This window comes from Talpa europaea (genome assembly GCF_964194135.1).
Source record: "Talpa europaea genome assembly, chromosome: 8".
Lineage (NCBI taxonomy): Eukaryota > Metazoa > Chordata > Mammalia > Eulipotyphla > Talpidae > Talpa > Talpa europaea.
The window spans coordinates 12781484-12808076 of NC_140075.1; positions in this window are offsets into that span (position 1 = coordinate 12781484).

Here is a 26593-nt window from a genome sequence, read left to right on the forward strand (position 1 = left end):
TCCTATGTGATATTCATCTGATCCTGCCTATATAAAGTCTCAACTACCTGGCTGCCTACCTATTAACGACAAATATTTCTTCACAGAATCTTCAAAGCCTTCCTCCTTTGGATCCAACCGTGATTTATGGGTACTGCTTTTATCTCTCCTTGGTCCTCGCAACAATAATGTAAACGTAGCTCGAGTCCCAATATCCTGCACTCTTCCAGCCTGTTCACTATATAACTCAGATGATTCCCGAAATTCTATTGACACGGATCGTGGATTTCCCACTTGGCATAATTGCAGGTTTCCCTCTGCAGGAATTCACTACCAGCCTTATCAGACTAATCTTTCTATTTATGATTTTTCAGTTCTTGGAGCAGTTACATCTGCCACTAATGTCCCTAAAGATTATAGGTTTCTCCTGCACAATGCTCTCATCTACAACCAGTCAAATCGCCTCATCCAACCTCTGGAACCCATCACTCGGTGGTATTCAACTGGATGGATTACTCCCACCTATCTCGTCAACACTTCAAATAGTTCCCGTGCATACTTGGACTTGTTCCGCCTCCTTGCCGCCACTTCACCTGTGCTTTTTTGCCGACCTGAACATTCTGTTCGTGCATTCACCATACAGGCTTGTGTGGGACCCCCTCATGCCATCCTCATTGAGGGCCCTGGACATTTAACCATCACTTATCATCACCATGTTTTTCATATTAATTGCACTGACTGCATTCTCACCAACTGTATTACCTCTGTTAGCTCATTGTCTAAAGTGACTTTTGTTATCTTACATCAACCTCCTTATGTCATGCTCCCTGTGAGCTTACAACAGCTGTGGTATGATGACATTGGACTGTATGCGCTTCAGCTTGTAGAACAAGGTCTGCGTCACTCCAAAAGATTTGTAGCAGCAGTTATATTGGGTATTATGGCGCTTATTTCTATTATTAGTTCTGTTGCTGATTCTACTATTGCTCTCGTGCAACAAGTTCACACTGCCTCCCATGTTAATAACTTGTCTCATAACATCACACACGCTTTGATCATACAAGACCATATTGATAACAAATTTGAAGCTCGTTTAAACGTTCTTGAGTAATCACTTCTGCATATTGGCAATCAAATTCAACACATAAAAACGCATTTGACTACCAAATGTCATTTTGATTACAAATGGATTTGTGTCACTCCACATGTATATAACTCTTCTTCAGTTTCTTGGAATAATGTCAAGAATAATTTACTGGGTGTATGGGATAACACAAATGTTTCCCTGGACCTTATTACTCTGCAGAAAGATATTAAGGCAATTAGCTTAACTCATGTCCCTTCCTCCACCCCTGCGGAAGTTGCTGCTTTGTTCCTGGCTTCCTTGCAAAATTATACAACTAAGGATGCCTGGTTCCCATCATTTATTACATTGGGTATTGTTTTGCTTGTTGCCATGATTGTTTTGACTCTCTTCCCATTGTTTACTAAATTACTTTTCCGTGCTATCAATCAGGTACAACTTGAGTTACAATTTATGCAAATGATGGCCAAAAACAAAAAAGGGTGAAATGCTGCAGGAAACCTTGTAGCCCCAGCCAGATAAACTACTGGCAAGGAGCAAAGTGAAAGGGCCTCACACCGTGGGGCCGAAGTTAAAGGGCCTCAACCGTGGGGCCGAAGATTCCTTGTGCCTCACACCGTGGGGCTGAAGATCTAGCATCCCTTCACTTTTTGTTCTTGGTCATAAAAGAAGAAAAATTTCCCAAAAGGTACATCAGGCACTACATTATATACATCAATATACAGTAAATAAACGGCACGGAAATTATCTCTTAAAAACTAATTATTAAACAATTTGGCCACTTGACAATGGGAGACACGTTATTGAACATGCCTGACAAGCATTACAATACAACTATTATTCTAACTCCTTCTTTTGCCTTCCCTTGAAGTTTCTTGGGAAAGTTCTTAAATGAAGCTATTTGAGTTAAGACGTTTTTAGGTAGAGGAAGTTATGATAGCTGAGTAGGCAGCCGGCCCCTGGTGTGAAGGCCATGAGAATAAGAAAAGTTCTTTCTTTGCTTAGGCTTTAGCTGATGGGAATGTTCAGGTGGCTATCAATTGTGTTGGGCTATTGTTTAGTTGAAACAATGAATTTTAGTGTAAGACTTAGTTTTTTATTAACCTTGAAGGTTGCCTTCTTGCTGAGAGCACAGAAAAGGAGATGCACTAATTGTTTCTGCTTTGTTTCTATGAACTTGATAATGTAATCTCAATGCTTGCAAAAAATGTATAAATAAAGAACCTGCTGATCCTTTTTGCAGAAGATACTAACACCTCACAAAGTGTCGGTGTCTCCTCATTCCCTTCCCCGCAGTCCCTAAGTTTCAGATCATCCGTATTCGCCGACGCTGTTTCATCCTTTCAGGAACCCTGACACGACATTTTGCCGGAGGCTGGTCCCCGGCAGGGGACACAACCCCAAGACCCCCAAGGACAAGGGAAACAAGTATGTAGGACCAAATGTGCCCCACTATATTAGAAAGCTCAAAAACCACTATAAAAACAGGCCCCTGCACTGGGAGAAAATATGCACACATCATGCATCTGACATGGGGCAGGTTTCCATTCATACAAGGTATGTCACAACCCAACAACAAAAAGCAGATACCCCAATCCAGAAATAGGTAAGAAACCAACACAGACACTTCCAAGGAGGACACCCAGTTTCCCTGCCAGTCGTCAGCAAATGCTATTGGGCTTCTAAATCATGCCTGCTCCTGAACTTTGCCTGCATGTCCTGACACTGGTTATCCTTGAATGTGTTTTGTTAAATCCCCAGACATGAGCACATCCTATATGGAATAGCTATAGTCTAGTTCATAATTTTATAATTATATAATATAAACTAATAGTGATGAATTAATTATATCATACTGTTTCCTTGTGATTTTTGAGTGCTACAAACTATAATGTTTTAATTCTTCAATTTTAAACATACTTTTACAATATTTTCATTTTATCTTCATAGATTGTACATGTACACTGGAGTCCACAGTCTCGAGTTTGTTGTCTAAGAAGACTTAAATATGAGAAATGTGTTCCCAAATATAAAAAACCCTCTTTCTCATCCAAGTTGAACAGAAATGAGTAAATATACTTTTTTACTAATTTATGAACATGATATTTTCAGTGATGACACAGGTTCCACCAAGACCTCAGTGAGCAGCAGCCCCAGTCATTTCACAGAACCCACCCACAACCTTTTCCCTGTGTGGAACCCTAAAAGGACACCCAGCCCAAGGAGGCACTAATCCTGGCCCTGGGCCCTGCTTATCTACACCCACCCAACCCCCACTGGGCAGAAGGAAAGGGGGTGTCCTCTCCCAGGAGGATCTCAGGCTCCCCGTAGTGTCCAGGGAAGTCACCACTTCTTGCACCAGGAGCCCTCCCAGCACAGTGTGGAATAGCTGGGTCTGTGCTCAAGTATGATGGCTTGGGGAAGGACCCTCTGGGGGGAAGTGGGCTCCTGAACCTGGTAGGATGGCTTCTTCTCAGGGACAGACCCAGAGAGAAGCTGAAGTGGGAAGCTCTGGCCCCCAAGTCTAGAAGGTCATCCCAGGTCACGACTCCAGTGAGCTCTGAGCCAGACCAGGTACCACAGGCTCTGTAGCATGCTGACATGGAAAGTACATCTGCCACTTCTTGCTGAAGAATGCTGTGTAGACTGTATGGAAAAACAAAAACAAAACAAAAACCTGAAGGAGTGGACTGAAGGGTAAATGGGTTAAAAAAATCACTTTTTCAGCCCTACTGCCATTAGCCACTATGGCTAACACCTGAGGTCTTGCACATGTGCCTATGATTGTGGACACCTGGGCCCAGAGAGCATGGGACATGCACATATGTTAATGGGGACCTCTGTACCAAGGGATGAGGGGATATAGGAGTTGAGTCATCTGAGATCCAGAGGGAGGGAAGACAGTCCCAGAAAGCTGAGGGAGAAAGGTGGTCTGTTCCAATATAGCATGAAAGCTCTAAATATCTACATGTAAATATCCACTGAAGGCTCCAAAATTATCTTTGTGTCCTTGAGAGATGACAATGAACCTACCTGTCTTTGGATGGTTGAAAAACAATTGGTATAGTAGGCAGGATATGACTCTGAGAGCAGACATACCAAGTGGCATCTACAAATGGAGTCAAAGACAACATCAGAGTCACTGGGAACCACAGATGGTGGCCAAAGTCCAACAAGAGCTAGAGATGCTGCAGGAGCACAGGAGGCGGACAAAGTCTGGGAGATGGAGGACAAGCAATGGGAATACTTTGGACCTCATGGTGAAGCCCTGCAAGGACCAGCCCACTGTACCCCTGAAGCAGCAGACTTGTCAGGAAAAAAAAGGGGGACCTCATCCATCATTCAGAGCTTGTCCATGACAAAGATACTACTAACTGTCTTGGACAATCAATCCTGCCAGAAGGCAGATAACTTTGGGACCAGGGGTGGACAGAATCATTTGCCCACCAAAGGAGATGAAGATCAAAGGATGGGCCTGTAATTCTTGTTGGCTTAAAGCAACCTTATTTGCTTCCCAGCACTCCCAGGGCCACAGGGTGGCTGTGCCAGTCACTAGGGAACAGTGAATAAATCCTGAAGGAGTGGATTGTAGGGTATATGAGGTAAAAGTCAGGCTTTTTGCCCCCTCCTGCCATAAGCCTCTGTGGCTGGCACCCAAAGTCTTGTATGTGTACATGTGAGTGTGGACACCTGGGTCCAGAGAACACAGGGTATGTGCATATGTAAACCAAGGGAAGAGGTGGTATAAGGGCAGCATCTCTCTGAGATCCAGAGGGCAGGAGATGCCAGATAAATGCTGAGGGAGAGAGCTGGTCTGTCCCCTGAGTCAGTATTAAAGACCTGAAAAGTCTACCTTTTCAGTCTACCTGAAAAGGAGTCATATCCTGCAGACTACACCAATTGTTTTTCAACCATCCAAAGACAGGTAGTTTCATTGTCATCTCTCAAGGCCACAAAACTATCTTTTCATGTGAAAGAACCGACCATGACCTGCACAGCCTGGGGCGGCTGCAAAACATGGCCCTAAACAAGGTCCCCAGAGCCTGTGTTTGAAGATAAATTAGCCTTTCAGTCTGAATGGGTAATGTGTTCATTTCTAATGTTATTGGAGAAGCCATTTTAATATCTGTGCACAACTACAGACAATAGTAGCAGTAACTCTTCTAGTCACTGCAAAATCATTGAGATATTTATTTAAATGACCTGGAAATGGTCGAGGACATTGCTAGGAAGAGTCTCAGCCCAGTCTTTCCACTTTCTGCCACACACACTATCCTGGATCAGGTCCAATGAAGGTCGACTACTGCTGTCCCCCTCTAAGTGTGGGCAGGATGTGAAGACCATCACAGACACCACACCGCCCAATCTAGTCAATACTGTGGCATAATCTACTTGATATATTATTCATTCCCCAAAACATTTAACACAGTCAAGGCCACCCAGAAAAGGCCTCTTACTGCACATTTGAAGACATGACAGTCATGACATCAAACCCCAGGAATCTCAAACCATGAAAAACCATCCACCAGAACCACTCCAATAGCAATGACCCCTCTCCTTATGAAGATATAGGAGACACACTCTCACTAGCAGTAGTTATTCAGCTTCAAACAAGACTGGTAGGTGCTGAGAATGGACCAGAAAAAAAATAAATGAAAGCACACAGAGTAAATTTGTGATGACATAAACCATTCCCACTTCAGAAGATCCAGTTTTCTTTGTTCAATTCTGTTGAAATACTCTTTGTCTTCCTTCCCTCTTTCCTTCCACCTTTAGTTCCATCCTACTTTATTCATTTCCCTTCCTCCTGCCTCAACCTCTTCACAACCATCTCTGCAGGTCTCCCAAGGAAGGGCTTCACAGGGGGTGACAGCACCTTTGCAGCTCCCTGTGGCCGTGGTTCATGTGTGGCTCTGATGACAGGGTCACACCCTGGTCCCATGTGGCTGGTCAGTGGAGGCAGATGGAGCCTGAGGAGGAGGAATCACAGACCTGCTCACAGAGTCTCCTGAGACCCCCTGACTGCACTGATGACTTGGAGGTTTCATTACTGGAGACACCATTAAGAAGTCCACGGGGACACGGAACACCTGGTCCTCTCGGGATGAGGTCCCTGAGGAAGGGGAGCCGGGGAAGATGTCAGGGCCTGGGGGCAGTGAGAGATGGGGATAGCAAGCCCTGAGACCTGTCTTCAGAGGCAGTGAGCGGGAAGCCTGGACCCAGACGTCAGAGGACAGCACAGCAGAGGGCAGCGGGTGACCAGGCCATCGAGTGATGTTTGCTTTTCCTCCTGTCTCTGTGAGGGTGAGAATTTTGTGGGAAGCAAACTTCTGGGACAGCAGGCACATCACATCAGACTGAAATGTCTGTCAAATAATTTTAAAAAGTAAGTTTTTTTAAATCTTAAATTTTTAATTTACTGACATTCCATTTAACCCATACATCAAAGTGTTGGCATTTCAACATGAAATATTTATGTTATTGTGTGTGTTTCCAATGGTGACTTTGTTTCTTTATTGAGGTAACACTGTTTTACAACTCAGTATCATTTCAAAAAGCATTTTGTATTTCAGGAGAAAATTAGCTAGAATATTCATCTTATAACTGAAAACTAATAAATTATAAAGGTGGATATAGTTCAGTTTCAGAATGCCATTTTGTTCTGGGATAATTTTATTTTAAGGTGTTCCATGAATATGATCTTTTGTGCATTTATTATTTTATAATATTCTGAACTAGGGTATATAGGGCAATTATAGTTTTGTAACTAATTTTTAATATTTAGCACTGAGTTGAAAATATATAATGTTACATGAAATAACATTTAATGGATGTATTTAGGGAGCAGTGGTGAAAATCTGAAAGGAAATTTAAAATAATGCTAATTGTTTAAAAAGGGAAGGTACACATCCTCATCCCTAAAATACTATGACAATAAAGGGAGTCAGACAGAAATTCATGATTTTTTCTCCTAATTTTTTTCAATATAAATATGTATTCTAAATCCCTGGAAAAGTTTTTTCCTAGGCTATATTTTTGAGTTTATTTTTTCTTGTTTTCATTAAATTAGCTGGAATTGTTTCTTTTATATTACAATAGTTATATTTCACTACATTCTCCCTAAAAATCCTGTTCCATCACCCCATAGGGGGAGGAGGGGAGGAGATTAGGGAGGAGGAGAGTGGACAGGGCTGCTCCATGCCCAAACATCCCCACACACAGGACTGGTTTGATGAACAAACTTGCACAAGGAGGGGGAAGCAGCGGGGCTGGGGTGGTGGGGAGGGGCTGGCAGTTGGTCTATGGATCAACCAGAGCAGAATCCTATGATTGGCTGAAATGTCCCTCCTTCCTGATCCCAGATCCTGTGTGATAAAGGCACTTTTCTGGACCTGTCCACAAAAGGCTCAACAGAGAGCGAGACACACAGAGCTCCTCCACACCACACCCTGAGAGTGACCTCTGGGACACGCCTGTGACTGTCCTTGCTGGTGTCATCTAGACTCAGACTGGAAGGCTTCACTCATGTTTCATCTTGCTCAAATTTTTATACAGATGATGTCTCCAACGGTGACCAATCTCACAGCAATGACAAAATTTGTCCTCCTGAGGTTCCCCACCCAGGGGACCATGGGCTTCTTGCACCCACTGCTCTTCTCCCTGGTCTACCTGTGTGCCCTGCTGGGGAATGGGCTCATCGTCCTCATCACCACCCTGGACCAGCACCTCCACACCCCCATGTACTTCTTCCTGAGGAGTCTGTCCTTCTCGGACCTCTGCCTCATCACAACCACGGTCCCAAAGTCCATTGCCAACTCTCTGAGGCAAAGTAGCTCCATCTCCTTCCCGGTCTGTGTCCTCCAGGTCTTTATGCTGATTATTTCAGCAGGTGCAGAGATGACCCTGCTCACGGTGATGAGCCTTGACCGCTATGCTGCCATCTGCCACCCCTGCACCATGATGTCATCATGAGCAGGGACAGGTGTGTGCAGCTGACAGCTGTGTCCTGGCTGGGTGGGGGTCTCTATGCTGTGATGCATACAGCTGGAACCTTTTCCTTGTCCTACTGCGACTCTAACATGTCCTACTGCGACTCTAACTCTAACTGACATCCGTCAGTTCTTCTGTGACATCCCCCAGTTATTGGCTATTTCCTGCTCAGGAAATCAAATGAGCGAAATTGTTCCCATTCTCATTAATGTGACAGTGGGTATGGGTTGTTTTACTTTCGTCATCCTTTCCTATGTCCACATCTTCTCTGCTGTCAGGAAGATCCCATCCACAGAAGGGAAGGCCAAGGCCTACTCCACCTGCCTTCCCCACCTGCTGGTTGTGGTGCTGTTTATCTCCACTGGATGCTTTGCTTATCTGAAGCTGACCTCAGAGACCCCGTCCATGTCTGACCTGGTCATTTCTATTTTCTACACGCTGGTTCCCCCCACCTTTAATCCCGTCATATACAGTCTGAGGAACCAAGCCGTGAAGACGGCTGTGGGGAGACTGAGGAAGGGCCAGTACTGTAAGATGTAAGATATCACAATCTAAAATTATAACCCCCAATTTATTCAGTTTTTCCCTCTAACTCTTCATGTGATCATTTATAAAGTACAGATTTCTTGCATTAGGATTTTCCTTTTCCAGAATTATGTATTCTCATATTCTTCCATAAGCTCTAGTTTCCTAAATACTGCTTTCACTTGCCAAATCTCCATCGGTGTGATGTTCATAAACTGAATTCCCCCTCATGGTTGAAAACTGTGCATGTGGCTTAGAAAAATGTTCTAGAACTCACACATCACCAACATTTATGTGAAACGAAGCAGTGGTAAAGGAGGTCTGTCTCAGAAGCACAAGGTCATGGGACCGCAGGGCTGGATGCTTGGTTCCCTCAGCCTGTTTTTCCACTGAGGGCCCCTTGTATTCTGTGTAGAAAGAATGAACTCACGCATCACCAACTTAACATAAAATGAAGCAGTGGTAAATGTGGATTGTCCTCGGAGCACATGTTCAACGGACCCCAGTCCTGGGCACTCAGTACCCACAGCTTTTGTGTCTCTCCACTGAGGGTCCCATCCTTGTGCAGGGGAAGGGAGACAGAAAGTGGGTCCCTCCATCCCTCACAATTCCTCATGAGGCGTCTTCCTCTAGGAGAAGTTCCTGTTCCTGCTGAAAGTACAAAGGAAACCACACTTGACTCTGCCAGAGGTAGAAGGATGGAAGCTTCCTTGGGTAGTAGGAATCTATGAGTGAAACCTGGAATGGATGGAAATGTTAATTTCTATGATGCCTTTTGGATGCCAATGTGACTGCACCCCCTTGATGTGGTGTTTTCAAATGTAGTTATATGAATTATCTTTGTAGAACTACGTTTCTACTTAAATATTTATAATTTTTAATTTGTTGTGTTTATTTTTAGGTTCCTTAATTTCCCAGATTGTATCTTGATTCTATACCAGGTCTTCCTCTCGACCTTCATGTAGATTAAACTAAAGTTCATTTTTCTTCTACTTTGGGAACTAGGTTTTCTTTATTATGTAAAACATTATGCAAAATAAAGCCTGGCAATAATTGTTAATTCTACACATCTCCCTGCACGTACGGAGGTTTCCATATTGTTTCCCTAACACTGAGAATGTGGGGTGGGTGATACACTTTCTCTGGGAGCAGGTCACTGTGTCTCCAAACTCTCCTGACTGATTATCACATATTTGTCAATGAAAATGTTTCTTATGATAATAGATGTAGTTAACCACAAGACCTGACTGTCCATTCAAATGTCAGAATAAAACATGAGCTAGAAAATCACTCAAATTAGGGGCCTCCCTGGTGGTACAGGAGTTAAGTGCAGCACTAGGAAGCTATCTGTAGCCAAGCAGCACGAGTTCCATCCCCAGACAGGGAGCAACCCACATGGTGCAGCAGACCCCTCCTGTCCCCCCGCTGGTCCCCTCAGAAGTGTATTTCATTCAGCCTGCCTGTTCTGCTCCCCACTCTGTCTCTGGGGAATCCTCTCACTCTCCACACTTCTGGCCTGTACCCCAGCCCTTGTATGCATAAATAAATAAATCTTAAAAAAAAAGAAACTGAGAAATAAAATAAGTCAAAGTAATAATCATTTCAGTGATAATATGAGATCACAGTCGCCTTCCCCTTTAGGATATAACGTCATTGGCTGGGCAGCCGTGTGCCTCAGCCCGGCCTCACCCAGCCCCCGGCTCCAAGGGGCGGCCTCTTGACCCCCCACCCCACGCTGCCCTGGGGGCCGGGTCCACCTCGCGGAGCCCTTTGGGCACAAATATCCACATTTCAGTCAAAGGTGAACACGCATCGGGGAGGTTCTGGGACTTGTCCTGTGTGATCTCCCGGGTTGCGGGCCTGCGCTGGACCTCACACCATGACCGCAGTAACCAGGTGGACATGCGCCATGGACAGGGGTTCCCGGGGGCGCCTCAGGCAGGCCCAGCACCGCCTGTGCCTCCAGGTCCCCCTCGCTGCCGGGGTGGTCACTCTGCTGCTGGCCCGCCAGGAGAGGATGAAATGCCACACGCGCTGCCCATGTCCACCTGTGGGCGAGGGCCTCGGACAGGCCGGGGCGGGAGGAGCCCAGGGCCCCCTCAACTGCCCGTCTTCCCATCCGCCTCCGCCTCAGTGACCACAGGGCGGGGCTGCCCCGGGTGACCACTGCGGGGTCAGGCCCGGAAGGCCCGAGCAGTGGACACGCGGTGGCTCTGGCGTGGCCAGAGACGGACCTGAGAGGCATAGGGCGGCCAGCCCGGTCCCGGCCATGGAGTCAGGTTCTGGGCTCTGGTCACCGGCCTGGGTGGAGGCTGAGGGCGGGGCCGTGGACACTCCCTGGGGGAGAGGGGTCGGGGCCGTGGACAATCCGCCAAGGAGAGAGGGGCGGGGGCGGTGACTCTGGGCACTGGGACCAGCAGAGGCTGCTCCAGGCTCTGAGCTGTGCCCAGACACCAGCAGGTCGGGCAGGACCCAGGGTGTCAGGGGGCGTCCAGCACCACTGAACACCCTCCTGGAGCCGACCTTGTAGTCGGGCGCGGCTGCTCCTGGGCTCCCCCACCAGCTGCTCCAGCCCTGGCACCTCAGGGCCCTTTTATGGAGAGCCGCACTTCTGGGGTGGGGCGTGGACCAATCAGGCACCTGGGCGGATGGGGCCGGCCCAATCAGACGCAGGGTTGCGAAGTGGTCTGAAGGGGCTGGGGGCGGGGCAGCCCGAGAGGCTCCGCCCCGGCGGCTGAGGGGAGGAGCCCTGGAGGGGCGGGGCCTCTACCTGAGGCAGGAGCAGGTGCCCACAAGGCGAGCAGGGCGGGCTCTGAGGAGAGTGGGGACTGCGTGCCCGGGTCCAGGATGGGGATGCGGAGGCTGAGGGGAAGAGGCGCTGTGGGCGGCGGGCAAAGAAGTCAACGCCCGTCCAGGCGCGGGCTCGGTCCTGTCCTGCGTCCCCGCTGGCCGAGGCCCCGCCCGCGCCTCAGAGCGGGGCACTGTCCGGACCCCCGGAGCGGGGGACACTCCGGCTCTGATGCCGCCCCAGGCCAGGAGGGACCTCGCACGAGCGCCCCTGACCGGTGAGCCCGGCCGTGCGGTGACCGGTGGTGACCACGACCGCTGGCCGGAGCTGCCCGTGTCTGGGGCAGCTACCGCTTCTGGGCTCCATCGGGCGAGACGCGGGCGCCTGCATGGCAGCCGCTGGCCGGTGGGGCAGGTGGACGCGGGGCCGGGGCGGGCGCCGAAGACCGAGCTGCCTGTGGACGGCCAGGCTGACCCCGCCGGGCACACGGGGCGGACTGTGTCCTCGTGTCTGGAACCGGGTGTCTCCAGCGGTGCCGGGGCGGGGTGGTCCTCGACGGGCTTGGAGACTTTGGGGGTCAGGAGCCGGGGGCAGCGGGGCGCCTGGAGCGGCGCCTCTGAGCACAGCACAGCCCGGGATGCGTCTCCCTCCCCCCACCTCAGGGTGTCCATCTCAGCCCCCCACCATCCATGGCGGGCACCATCTTGCTGAAGCAGCCGTAGGCTGGGCCTGGCGGACACTGGCCCGGGGCAAGACGGTGCATGTGGCCCAGGATTGCCCCGTCTCCCTCCCAAATAGCCACTTGTCCTTGTAACTCACCCCGCTGGGTGTGAGCACACGGTGGACACCCCTGGGAGAGGGTCCCCCCACTGCTGTCTCAGAGCCCAAGACACAGACCAGGGAGTGGACAAGCCAAAGACAGCAGCCCCTCGGGACTCGCCCAAATTGTAAGAGAAACGCAAGATTTAGTAAAACACTGGGACTCAGGTTGTATCACATTTACAGGTGCTGAGAATAAAACAGCATTTAAATAAAAATATCTAGTAACATGAACAAATTCACATATTTCTTGGTTTTCCTCCTCTCCCTCCCCTTCCTGCCTCCACATTTCTCCATCCCCCTCAAACCCCTCTCTAAGTTCTCCCCACGGAGGGCACACAGTGGGTGACAGTGACTTTCCAGTGCCCTTTGGATGTGGCTCATCACGAGTCCCACACCCGGGTCCCCCGTGACTGGTCAGTGGAGAGTGATGGAGCCTGGAGGAGGAGGAGCCGCAGTCCTGTCCACACAGGTGTGAACAACTAAGGAAATTGCCTCTCCTGCCGCCCGCTGCTTCCCTCAGCAGCGTACTTCGTCAGTCTGCCTGTTCTGCTCCCCGCTCTGGCTCTGGTGAATTCTCTCACCCTCCTGTGCTTCTGACTGTACCCAGTGCTTGTATAAATAAATAAATAAACCTTTAAAATTAAATTAAATTGTGATAATACTAAACTCAAGTTGAAATTAGAATTTTATTATCACGCCTCCCTGGTGGCACAGGCGGTTGAGAACCTTCTGTGAAGCTTTTTGCAGCCTCTGCAGAGCCGGTTTTATCCCAGATGGCCAACGAGGGTCCCGCATGGCACTGTGGATCTCTCCTGTCTCGCCTGCTGCTCCCCTCAGAAGTGTATTCATCCGTCTACCTGTTCTGCTCCCTGCTCTGTCTCTCGTGAATCCTCTCACCCTCCCGTGCTTCTGACTGTACCCAGTGCTTGTATAAATAAATTAATAAATAAAAATCCTTGCGGGGAGGATGAGACAGCCTGACGAGCACCTGCCCACTACCCCTGAGGTTGCAGACTTGACAGGGAAAGCGAGGTCCCACACATCATTTGGAGCTCGCCAGTGGCAGAGATAGCACTGATGACCCCAAGAGACAATCCTGCCAAGACAGGGGCTTGGGCAATTTGATGGCTGATTATGGGACCCGGAGGAGACAGGGTCATCTGTAGACCCTGGGACATGAAGATCCAAGGACGACCACTGGGACTTGCTGGCCTATTGTAGCCTATTGCAGGAGCTGCCGTGCACTCAGCTTGGAATGGCAGTGAGCCCTTGGGACGGCTGAGAGTGTGGGCAGGGCCTTCGTGACAGCAACCCAGGGCTGGCAGAGCTTGGCACCCTCGCCAGGTCTCTGCAGCCAGCCAGGAGATGCATCAAGAAGCCAACTCGGAGAAGGCTAACCACTGGGTCCAAGGTCAGGAAGTCCTGAGCGGTTGAGAAGCAGCCAAAGGGGATGCTGAAGAGGACAGAGTGCCTCTTCAAATCACCCAGGGGTGATGCCTGATCAATTTTGAGTAAGTATCAGGTGCCAAAGAACCCATCCATTGGGGGACGGTCAGGGAACATGGCTTGTGGTGGAGAGCACAGCTGGCAGGGGCCAGAGAGAGGCAGCACAGGGGGCGCTGTTCTCGGTTCCCTGCCTGTGACGTTCAGATAGTTGGCTGCAGTTCACAAGACCCAGTTTTATTTCCCTCTTCATTTAAATCAGGTTCACTTTTCTTCTTTCCCCGCCCTTTGTCTCCCTCCCTCCTCTCACCTTGCTTCTTAGTTCCTTCCTACCTTTATTTTCCCTTCTACCTGCCACATCTGCCACCCACCTCCCAGGCGCCCAGGAGGGTGCAGAGCAGGTGACAGTGACTTTCCAGCTCCCTGTGGTTGGGGCTCAGCCATGGCTCTGATGACAGGGCCACACCCAGGTCCCCACAGCAGTCAGGGGAGGTGATGGCCTGAGGGGCAACCAGGTCCTGGTCGCAGAGTCTCCTGGGACCCCTGAATGGGCCACTGACTCTGGAGGTTCATTACCGGGGATGCCACTGAAGTCCACAGGGATGAAGGTCACCCAGTCCCCTTTGGGTGAGGTCCCTGAGGAAGGGCAGTTTGAACATGCCAGGGCCTGGAGAGAGTGGGAGATGAGACAGCAAGCCCTACTACCCATCTGCAGAGTCAGTGAGCTGGAGGCCTGGACCCAGACATCATAGGCAGCACAGCAGAGGGCAGCAGGTGACTGGGGCAATCAAGAGAGGTTTGTGTTTCCTCCTGTCTGTGAGGGTGAGAGCTTTGTGGGAGGCAACTTCTGGGCCAGAGGGCACATCATGCCAGACTGGACGTGCCTATCAAATAATTTTTTATTTTTTATTTTTTAAAGATTTATTTATTTATACAAGAACTGGGATAAAGGCAAGATGAGCAAGAGGATGAGAGGATTCACCAGAGACAGAGAGTGGAGCAGAACAGGCAAACTGACATAATACACTGCTGAGGGGATGAGCGGGCACGGGTACGACAGGAGAGGTCAGCGCACCATGTGGGACCATCCCCAGCCAGCCAGGATCTAACAGGCACTGCAGAGGCTGCGTAGAGTTTCACAGTGTGGCACACAACTTCCTGCGCTACCAGGGGAGGCCCTCAAATATTTTTTTAAAAAGTAAGTTTTTCAAAATTTTAATTTTTAAATTACCAACATATTTCATTTAACCCCATACCTCAAAGTGTTATTTCAACAAGAAATACTTATGTTATTGTTTCCAACAGTGACTTTATTTTCTTTATTGAGGTAACATATTTTTACCACACAGTATCGTTTCAAAATGCATTTTGTTTTTCAAAAGCACTGCAGTTAAATTATTCATCTTATAAATGAAAACAAATAAATTACAAACGCAGACAAATAGTTCATTTTCAGAATGCCCTGTTGTGCGGGGACGAGTTTCTAATAGAGAAAATACATTTTTTACTTTATCACAAATTATGATCTTCACTGCGTTTATCATTTTATAACATTTTGATTTATGGTATCTACAGCAACTGTAAAATAAAAAAAATATTATTTCAACATTTTGCAAACTGAGTTGAAACTATATAAATTTGAAATGAAATCAACATAATGGACACATTTAGGACGCAGTAAAGAAGAAACTCCAGAGAAATTTAAAATAATACAACTGTTTAGAAGGGAAAGCTACACATATTCATCACAAAATATTACAACAATTAAGTAAATTGGACAGAAATTCATGTCCTTTTCCCATGATCTATGTTGACATACACATGTGGATATCTGATTTGTACCTGATCATGTTGTATTTTTTTATTTTTTTAATTTTTTTTTAATAGAGGCATGTTTTTATTTATTTATTTATTTGTTTGTTTGTTTGTTCTGTTTATATATGCACTGGGTACAGTCAGAAGCGCGGGAGGGTGAGAGAATTCACCAGAGCCAGAGCAGGGAGCAGAGCAGGCAGAAGGACCGAAGGACACTGCTGAGGGGAGCAGCGGGCGGCAGGAGAGGTCTGCGCACCATTTGGGACCCTCCTCCGGTGGCTGGGGAGCAGCTGGGAATCGAACCAGTGCTGCAGAGGCCTCGGGCAGCTTCGCAACCCAGCACTCAACCGCTGCGCCACCTGGGAGGTCAATCATGTTGTATTTTAACTAAAAAAAGGAAAAGACTAAGTAAAGCCTAATTTTGTTAATATAAATATGTATCTAAATCACTGGAAAACTTTTTTACGTAGTTTACAGAGGGATCTGAGATTATTTTTTTCCTGTTTTAATTATAACAGCTGACTTGTTTCTCTAAATTCTTACAGTTATTTCATATCAGCACATTATCCAAAAATCCTGCCACCCCAGGGCCTGCCCCTCTATCACCCCACAGAAGGGGGAGAGGATGAGATTGGCGAAGAGGAGAGAGGAAAGGGCTGCCCCATGTCCAGACGTCCCCACTCACGCACAGGCCTGGGGTGAGGAACAAACCCACACCCAGGGGACCCGGGACCCTGGGACCGACCGGCAGGGACAGCCACATGCACAGTCCGTCCGTCTCAGCTCCGGAGCGGCTTCCTCCCTGCACAGACATGCATGAGTCTGAAGGGGACAGAGGGGCCGGGCAGGGACCCGGGGTGGATGAGCCCATCCTGAAGGAGGGATGTGTGGGTGTGACCCAGGAGGAGACTCTGCAGGAAACGTAGTCTCTGGGTCCTCAGATGTGGGGAGTTGGGCAGGGAGATGAGGGGATGAGGGGATGGATCAGGAGGCAGCAAGGAGGCCACAGGGGCAGGAATCTGACAGAGGAAGCATCAGGACACTCCACACGGGGACACTGAGCCCAGATCATTCAGTTCCAGGACAGTGTCGGGTCCTGGGGAGCAGGAAAACAGGAATGCGCACACCCCATCTCCCTGCGTACCCGTCACTGTGGGGCCTCCCCACACCAGGGCTGTGCTGGAGGAGCAGGGACAGGCTCTCCAGGGTGGGGAGGGGCTGGGCATGGTCATGTGTCCTCTGGGGCTGTGCCCTGGACAACCTCTGGGAGGTGTGCTGGGCGGAGACTCTGGGGCCTGGGCAGGAGGGGGAGCCCTGGGCCTGAGGCTGTAGGGAGGGACAGTCAGTCAGGTTATGAGATCAACCAGAGCAGAATCCTGTGATCAGCTATAATGGTCCTCCTTCCTGATACCAGATCCTGTGTGATAAAGGTGGCATTTCTAGAGCTGAACACAAAAGGCTGAACAGAGAGCGAGAGACATGGAGCTGCTTCACTCCACATGCTGATAGTGACTTGTGGGGCACACCTGTGACTTTCCTTGTAGGTGTCATCTACACTCAGACTGGAAGGCTTCACTGATGGCTTATTCTGATTGATATTTTTATAGAGATGATGGCTCCAGGGTTGACCAATCTCACGGCCGTGACAGAATTCTTCCTCCTGGGGTTCCCCACCCAGGGGACCATGGGCTTCCTGCACGCACTGCTCTTCTCCCTGGTCTACCTGTGCGACCTGCTTGGGAACGGGCTCATCGTCTTCATCACCACCCTGGACTGGCACCTCCACGCCCCCATGTACATCTTCCTGAGGAGTCTGTCCTTCTCAGAGCTCTGCCTCCTCTAAGCCAAGGTCCCCAAGTCCATTGCCAATTCTCTGAGATACAGCAGCTCCATCTCCTTCCCGGGCTGTGTCCTCCAGGTCTTCATGGTGATTTTTTCATCAGATGCAGAGCTGATCCTGCTCACGGTGATGAGCCTTGACTGCTATGCTGCCATCTGCCACCCCCTGCACTATGACGTCATCATGAGCAGGGACAGGTGTGTGCAGCTGACAGCGGAGTCCTGGCTGGGTGAGGGTGTCACCTCTTTGATAAACACAGCTGGAACTTTCTCCTTGTCCTACTGTGGGTCCAACGTGGTCCACCAGTTCTTCTATGACATCCCCCCGTTATTGGCTATTTCCTGCTCAGGAAATTTAATCAATGAACTTGTCCCCATGCTCATTGGTGTGACATTGGATGTGGGTTGCTTTATTTTCATCGTCATTTCCTATGTCTGCATCTTCTCTGCTGTCAGGAAGATCCCATCCACAGAAGGGAAGGCCAAGGCCTACTCCACCTGCCTTCCCCACCTGCTGGTTGTGGTGCTGTTCCTCTCCACTGCATTCTTTGATTATCTGAAGCCAACCTCAGGGACCCTGTCCATGTCTGACCTTTTTATTTCTATGTTCTACATGGTGGTGCACCCCACCATTAACCCCGTCATATACAGTCTGAGGAACCAAGCCATGAAGTCGGCTATGGGGAGACTCATGAAGGGCCGTTACATCAACAAGTAAATCTCGCCCTTCTTTCCCTCAGCCACACAAAGCATCTACAAATGCACGCCTGTGACCTCCAACCAGACACTCACAGGTGTCTGACACAGGGACACCAGCCCCTCCTTTGTCCCTAGCCCCTCCCCACCTTCTCAGAGCCCTCAGGAGGTTGTTTCCCATGACTTTTCAAGTGTTTCCCCACTCAAATGCCTGTTCTCTGCCGCCCAGTGTTTGTGTCCATGTCTGACATGCTTTGCTGTGTGCATTTCTCAAACCCCCTCCTTTTGTGGGGTGCTGCCCTCTCCCTGTCCCTGTCCCCCTTGGTGTGGATGCGCCGCCATCTGGCCCTTGTCCCGTGGGCCGAGTGGGGCTGCTGTGAATGACGCCATCATGATGATCACAGAGCCATGGGTTCGTGGGGAGTCCTGCTCTGCCCGTGCCCGCGTGTGACCTGCTGCTGGAATCTGTCCTGGATTTTTTTTAGCAAAGGTAGGTTGCTGTCATTGAATTTCACTATCTCTGTCCCCACAACAGTGTGACGCGGCCCTTTCTCCACACCCTCTAGTGCCTGTGGGCCCCTGGGACATGGCCGTTTTCCTGGGTGAGGGGTGTCTCCTTGTCTCCATCCGCCTGTCTCCAGTGAGCAGTGGGGCAGCTTGTGACCCCACAGACTCATGGTCCTGCAAGAGGGAGCTGCCCCTCCCACGGGAAGCTGGGCCCAGCCAGGGCAGGGAGCAAGTGTCCTGTCCGGGCCAAACACTGTCCTTTGCCCAAATCCCAGGGGCATCATCACACCTCGTGGAGTGATGGCAGCTTGGGCTCTGGCTTTTCCAACAGTCCTGGGCCCAGCTGAGAAGCCCACCCTTTCCCCCCTGGGGAGCTGATCCTAGGGATTCTGGTGCCACTGGCTGAGGTTTCAGGGAAAGGAGAGAAAGTTCTGGGCATGTCTGGATGCAGGTCAGGTGGGCCCATCGTCAGGCTCACAGACACAGCGGAGCTTCCCTCCAGCTGGCAGTAGGCACAGGGCTGGGGTGACGCTGCATCCCATGCTGGTCTGAGTGGGGCCCAGGTCGACCCCAGGCCCCCACGGGTGCGGCTGCACGCCCCTTGGGAAGTGGTTGGTGGCACATGGACTCAGGGCGGGCAAGCCCAGAAGGGGGTGGCAGGCCATCAGGGGGTCCAGGAACCAGGGCTATTGTAAGGCCTCGAGTCAGTGCCCACGTGCACCCTCAAGCCAGGATCATCCCCAACCCCGCCCAACCCTGGCCTCCAGCTCCGCTTTCCTCAGGGCGGCACCATCGCGCTTTGCAGCTGTGGGCTTGGGTCGTTATGGACACTGGTGGGACAGCACGTGGGGCCTGGGACTGTCCATCCCTGGTGTCCACCACCAATACCCCCCTCCTTGTTGTCTGTGCCTGATCCAGTCGAGCCTGTGAGCGTGCAGGGGGAACCCACAGCTGGGAGAGGGTCCCCCACTCTGCTGTGTCAGAGCCCGAGACACAGACCACCCAGCAGACTCACCGGGCAGCGCCGCCGCAGGACTGACCCACACTGGAAGGTAAACACGCTTCCCTCACACACTGTCACAGGGCACCCCTGCTCTGAAACAGGTTGTGTGATTGTGGGCCCTCACCTGTGCACTTCAAAGGGCCACACTGCAGGCACACAGCACCGTTAACAAAGGTTTATTGAGAAGGGGAGTGGATGAGGACATGGAGCACTCAGGGAGAAATGAGGGAGCCAAAGTCTTACATGTGTCCTACCCGTTCTGCTGACCTGGAATCCCGAATGATCCACCAAGACCAAACCCGCCTGGCAGAGAGCAGGAGCCAAGTGTGTCCCCAGACCCCATGAGCAGGGCTGGTGTTATTTACAGACAGAGAAAATGGCTGCCTGAATCGGCCCTCAGGTCCTCGCAACTTCCCTGTGGGGATCCTGGGATTTGAAGTTCCTGGCGTCTTGATGGCCTGGGCTGGCATCCACACAGCCCGCATGGAGTCTGCTCAGGACAGCCTCTCCCCCTCACACACGACAACAGTTCAAATGTGATGAGAGAGTCATAGGCGCTGAGGTAAAGGGCCATTTTGAATAAAATAATTCTAGATACATGAACAAATTCCCATGTCAGAAGTTACAGGCGCTTCTCCGTCTCGCTCATGGGGGATTTCGTCCTGGTTTCCTCCCTCCTCCCCCTCCCGGCTGCTCAGGGCCAGTCTGTCCCCACCTTCCGGGACCAGGAGGGCGCACGGTGTGGTGGCGACTTTCCAACTCCCTGTGGAGGGCTCATCCATGGCTCTGACGACGTAGCCAACCGGTCCCCGCGGGGTCAGGGGGTGATGGGGCCGAGGGGGGACCAGGTCCTGCCTGTGGAGCCTCCCGGGACCCCGGCGCCCTGAGTTGTGAGGCTCATTACTAGGGCGCCGCCAAGAAGCCTCCGGGGACAGGACACCTGGGCCCGTTGAGGTCCCTGCGGAGGGTGTGGACATGTCAGGGGCCGGGGGCGGTGGGGGGAGAGTGCGCCCTGCGGGCCATCTGCGGGGTCAGCGAGCCGAGGTCGGACCAGACAGTGGAGGCAGCGCTGCGGGGGCAGTGGGACCGGCCGTCCAGGGGTTCGCATCTCCTCCTGGCTCTGGAGGGCGAGCTTTGTGGGAGCTGCTGCTGGGCCACGGGCTCCCCAGCCTGGACGTGCGGGTCCGGTCAGGTGGGGAAGTTCCCCTTGTAATTAAATGTTTTCTGTTCAATATGTATTCCACTGAACTGCATCTCAGGGTCAGCCTTTCACTGTGAACAGCTGACCTTACTTTGTTGTCCTACAAAAGGGAATTTTATTTTTCCTCTTTTGAGGTAACTTTGACAACGAAGTATCACTTTAAAATGCATTTTGTATTTCAAAAGAATAATAGTTAAAATAGTCACCTTATAAATTAAAGCAAATAAATAAAACTACACAGTTCAATGTCACAGTGCCGTATATTCTGGGATGAGTTTAAAAGAGGGAGAATTTTTTTTTTTGTCTTCCATTAAAAAAGTTCTGCAGCTTATGTTTTCTAATATATCTGTGATAATATAATATTTTAATTATGGTTTATCTGACAATTATTGTTCATAGCCATGTATTTCGGCACTGAGAACACTGAGACAAAATTGCATCACATGTTAAATATCACACGGACGAGAGATATTTAGGAACAGTGAGGAAGAATCTTAAGAGGAATTTAAAATTCACACTAGCAGTTTAAAAGGGAAAGATTCACATGTTCATCCCCAGAATATGACAGAATCATGAGTGAGAAATTCATATTTTTTAAGGCGATAAATACTGATCTTTTTTTCCTTCAAGCTAAAGTGATAGATATGTGTAATCTGTCTATCATGGATGTGAACATTTTATTTAACTACACACAGCAACACAGCTATATAAAATATAATTATATCAATATAAAAATTATTTTAACTCACTGTAAAGGTTTTGGCAGAGGGCACAAAACAGCAGGCTCTGCATTTATTTTCTTGTTTCCATTAAATTAGCAAAAATCTGTTCCTCTAGTCTTGTACAATAATTCCATAGCAGCACAATCTAAAGATCCTGCCTCCCCAGGGCCTGCCCCTCCGACACCCCACAAAAGGGTGAGAGGATGAGACTGGGGAGGGGGAGGAGAGAGGGCAGGGCTGCCCCGTGTACAGACTTCCCCACTCACGCACGGGCCTAGGGGGAGGAACAAACCCGCATCCGGGGGACCCGGGGCCCTGAGAATGGCAGGGACAGCCACACTCACAGACCGTCCGGCTCAGCCCCGGAGCAGACTCCTCCCTACACAGACGTGCATGAGTCTGAGGGGGACAAAGAGGCAGGGTGGGACCCGGGGTGGACGAGCCCATTCTGCAGGAGGGATGTGTGGTTGTGACCAAGGAGAAGAGTCTGCGGGAAACATGGTCTCTGAGTCCTCAGATGTGGGGAGTCAGGGGCAGGGAGATGAGGAGATGAGGGGATGGACCAGGAGGTAGCAGGCAAGCCACAGGGGCAGGAATCTGACAGAAGAGACATCAGGACACGCCGCATGGGGACGCCGAGCCCAGATCATTCAGTTCCAGGACAGTGTCGGGTCCTGGGGGCAGGAAAACAGGGACCACCACACCACATCTACCTGCACACCTGTCCCTGTAGGGCCTCCCAAGACCAGGGCTGTGCTGGAAGAGCAGGGACAGACTCTCCAGGGTGGGGAGGGGCTGGGCATGGTCGCGTGTCCTCTGGGGTTGTGCCCTGGACATCCTATGGGAGGTGTGCTGGGTTGAGACGCTGGGGGCTGGGCAGGAGGGGGAGTCACAGGCCTGGGAATGACTGGGCATGGGTGGTCTGTCAATTAATTTCACTGAGAGACCTGATATTCAGGTTTAATCATGGTCATTAAAAATTTTCATTTCTTCACCAATTTATGGACACATGTTTGGACAATTCATCAATAGTGCATTCACATGAGATAACATATTAATTACTCAGATAATGATAAAGCATACATAGACTGCATGCTTGTTATATGTTGATAACCCACTTTGTGTTCAATATTGGAAGAAATGACAATGTTTTCTTCCTCTTTGTTTTTTTGTACAGATGATGTCTCCATGGGCAATGAATCTCATGGCCGTGCCAGAATTCATCCTCCTGGGTTCCCCACCCAGGGGACCATGGGCTTCTTGCAATCACTGCTCTTCTCCCTGGTCTACCTGTGTCCCCTGCTGGGGAACGGGCTCATCGTCCTGATCACCACCCTGGACCAGCACCTCCACACCCCCATGTACTTCTTCCTGCGGAGTCTGTCCTTCTCGGACCTCTGCCTCATCTCAGCCACGGTCCCCAAGTCTATTGTCAACTCTCTGCAGCACAGCACCTCCATCTTGTTCCCTGGCTGTGTGGTTCAGCTCTTCATGATGATTATGTCAGCATGTGTCAACTGACCCTGCTCATGGTGATGAGCATTGACCGCTATGCTGCCATCTGCCAACCCCTGCATTATGATGTCATCATGAGCAGGGACAGGTGTGTGCAGCTGACAGCTGTGTCCTGGCTGGGTGGGGTCTCCATGCTGTGATACACACTGCTGGAACCTTCTCCTTGTCCTACTGCAGGTCCAACGTGGTCCACCAGTTCTTCTGTGACATCCCCCAGTTACTGGCTATTTCCTGCTCAGAAAATCTAATGAACGAACTTGCCCCCATTCTCATTAGCAGGGTGATGGATTCCTGCTGCTTTATTTTCATTGTAATTTCCTATATCCACATCTTCTCTGCTGTCAGGAAGATCCCATCCACAGAAGGGAAGGCCAAGGCCTACTCCACGTGCCTTCCCCACCTGCTGGTTGTGGTGCTGTTTGTCTCCACTGCATATTTTGCTTATCTGAAGCCAACCTCAGGGACCCCATCCATGACTGACCTGGTCATTTCTATGTTCTACACGGTGGTCCCCCCCACCTTTAATCCTGTCATATACAGTCTGAGTAACCAAGCCATGAAGACGGCTTTGGGAAGACTGTTGAAGGGGAGACTGACCAAAATGTAATTAGAGAAGATGACTTCATGACTCCATTGCAAGACATTTATTTTATTTTTTTCATCATGCTTTATATTCTTATAGTTATGTTTAAATCCATTGTATAATTAAAAATACTTATAAGCTTATTTTTAAATTGTATTTAAGATGGCTTCATATATTCCTATAGCTTATATTTTGCTCCTTTGAGCACTGAATGTTCTCTGGTATTCTGTGTACTGGGGTGATTGGACCTAAGCATCTTTCTGCTGTTCTCCATTCTGTGCTCCCGGCCGAGGGAAGCAATGGTTGGGTTTCATCTCAGTCTTCAGCAGTTCTCTCTGGGACCACTGATAGGACAGGGGCTCCTTTACTTAGTGAGTGAGGCCTTCACAGAATAAATAAGGCCTTGGGATCTGTAGTAGAATCTGAGCAGTCATGACTTTCTGTCAATAAGGACCACATGTGATGTGGTGGAGACCCTTCTGGAAGCTTTGGGGTTGATGTTGTCGGCATTTACGGTAAACACACTCAGCATACAGTGGACACCAGAAATAAGACAGTGAGTGAAAGCAGTTAATTTCATGTGCATTATAATCACTAAACAATTACTAATCTATAATGGTTATGTTTTTTTAAGAATCAATATAGGAACTTAGGAATGGCACTCACAATATCACGCTGCACTTTACACGTGTGTTTATCCACATTTATTTAATTATCAAAAACGCCTGGGAATTTGAGGGCAATATCTTTTTGGGCACATTATTATGGGGTCTCTGAGTGTATCTGTTTGCATATGGAGTTGTTCAAATGAGAAAACTCATCAGATTTACATATCATAAATAAAACTATAATTTAGTGTAGACATAAGGACATAAAGAATTTGAAGATTTAAAATTGGGAAGGGAGGGCCTCCCTGGTGGCGCAGCGGTTGAGCGCTGGATTGCGAAGCTGCCCGCGGCCTCTGCGGCGCCGGTTCGATCCCCGGCTGCTCCCCGGCCACCAGAGGAGGGTCCCACATGGCGTGCAGACCTCTCCTGCCACCCGCTGCTCCCCTCAGCAGTGTACTTCGGTCCTTCTGCCTGCTCTGTTCCCTGCTCTGGCTCTGGTGAATTCTCTCACCCTCCCACACTTCTGACTATACCCAGTGCATGTATAAACAAAACAAACAAACAAACAAATAAATAAATAAATAAAAATAAAACATGCCTCTATTAAAAAAAAAAAAAAGAAATAAAATTGGGAAGGGAAATGCCCCGTGGGTGTGGCTGCTGTCTGGCCTCATCTCCTCTCCACTGACCGCATCGACCTTTGCTGTCCCGTCTGTGACATGCCATGCCTGAAAATTTCACACTAAAATATTTCATGAGAAAATGTAGCTCCCATTGGATATCAGACATTTAACTCATTCTCAAGCATTCACCCTCTGAGGGTGCTAATCATGCTGATCAGGCGTGTCCCATGTGGGCACAATGTCAGTTTGGAGGCAGCCAGGAATAGTTAAAAGATTGCAAAATCTCAATATTCAAATTTCTAGGTTGACAACTTGCTACTGTTATTTAAATCATTGGCATTTATTGATCTACTGATAAATAACTCTCTTAATATTAATCCTCGATACTGTCATGGCTTACTAGTCAATAAACATTATGCGATAGGACAATAAGGTTATGGGATATAATGAGAATTTCAAACATGAATTGAAAGAAGAAGGTGAATCAGACTATTATAAAGATACACTGAGATTATCCATTGCCTACATTTTGATCACTTTTGGGTAACACAATTGAAATTTTCAAATTAATAAATAATTAGCTGTCTCTAGGTTGTATTAACTTAAACATTTAAGCACAATTAAAGCTGTGTAGACAACATAATGTACACTAAGAAAGCTATAGATTCCACTGAAAAATAAATTAACTCAATAAGCCACTTCAGTGTAGTTGCAAGCTTACAAAATCAACACATGAAATCAATTGCCTTTTTATATGCAAAAAATGAACTACAAGAGAAGTTAAGAAAACAATCCTACTTATAACCATGAGACTAAGTACCATGGAGTAAACATAACTAAGGAGGTGAAGATACAAAGAAAAGAGAAAGACGTTGTTATAAGAAATAGAAAAAACAGAGAAATGGAAAGATATTTCCTGCCCTTGGCTTGGAAGAATCAAAATTACCAAATGCCCATCTGACCCAAAGTAATCACGGATTCAATGCAATCCCAATAAGAAATTCAATGGCATTCTCCAAAGAGATTAAAAAAAAATACTGAAATGAATATGGAACCACAAAACACCCCAAACACCCAAAACAACCCTGATAAAAATGAGGAAGAATGATGGAGGGAGCACATTCCAGACTCCAGTCCATACAATAAAGCTCTAATACTTAAAGCAGCATGGTACTGGAACAAAAACAGACACACGGAGCAATGGATTATAATGAGGGCCCGGGAATACACCCTCATCTAGATGGGCAGTTACCCTATGACATAGGAGTCAAGAGCACACACTAGAACAAAGAAAGTGGGGAAATGGTATTGGGAAAAGCAGACAGACACACGGAACAGAAGAAACCAGGTCACTGTCCCACACCCTACAGAAGAATAAACTAAAGTAGATAAACAACTGTTTGCAAAGGTATGAAGTCACCATTTCATGCAGCAAACCTAAATATATGACACCATGTGCAGAAACCCTAATATTCCACTCCATTTTGTTAAGGTTAAAAGTAAAATTAATCAAACATAATAACAGTTCTGATTTAAATTCAGAATTACAGGTGCTGAAAATGGAAAAATTTATTAGAGACTAATAAAGTTTCTCTTTCCGAAGGGCTCATGATACCTGTGGTCACGCACTTCTTCTGGACGTCCATTGTCTTTCCAACCCACTCTTCCCCCCTTGGCTCCCTCCTGCCTCTCTCCATTTACCTTCCCTCCCACCTCCAGCATTTCTGCATCCCCCTCACAACCATCTCCAGGGCCTCTCCGTGAAGGGCACACGGTGTGTGACGGGCGACTGTCCAGCTGTCTGGACAGGGATTCAGGGCACTGTTATTAGTGATAGTGTGGACCACGGC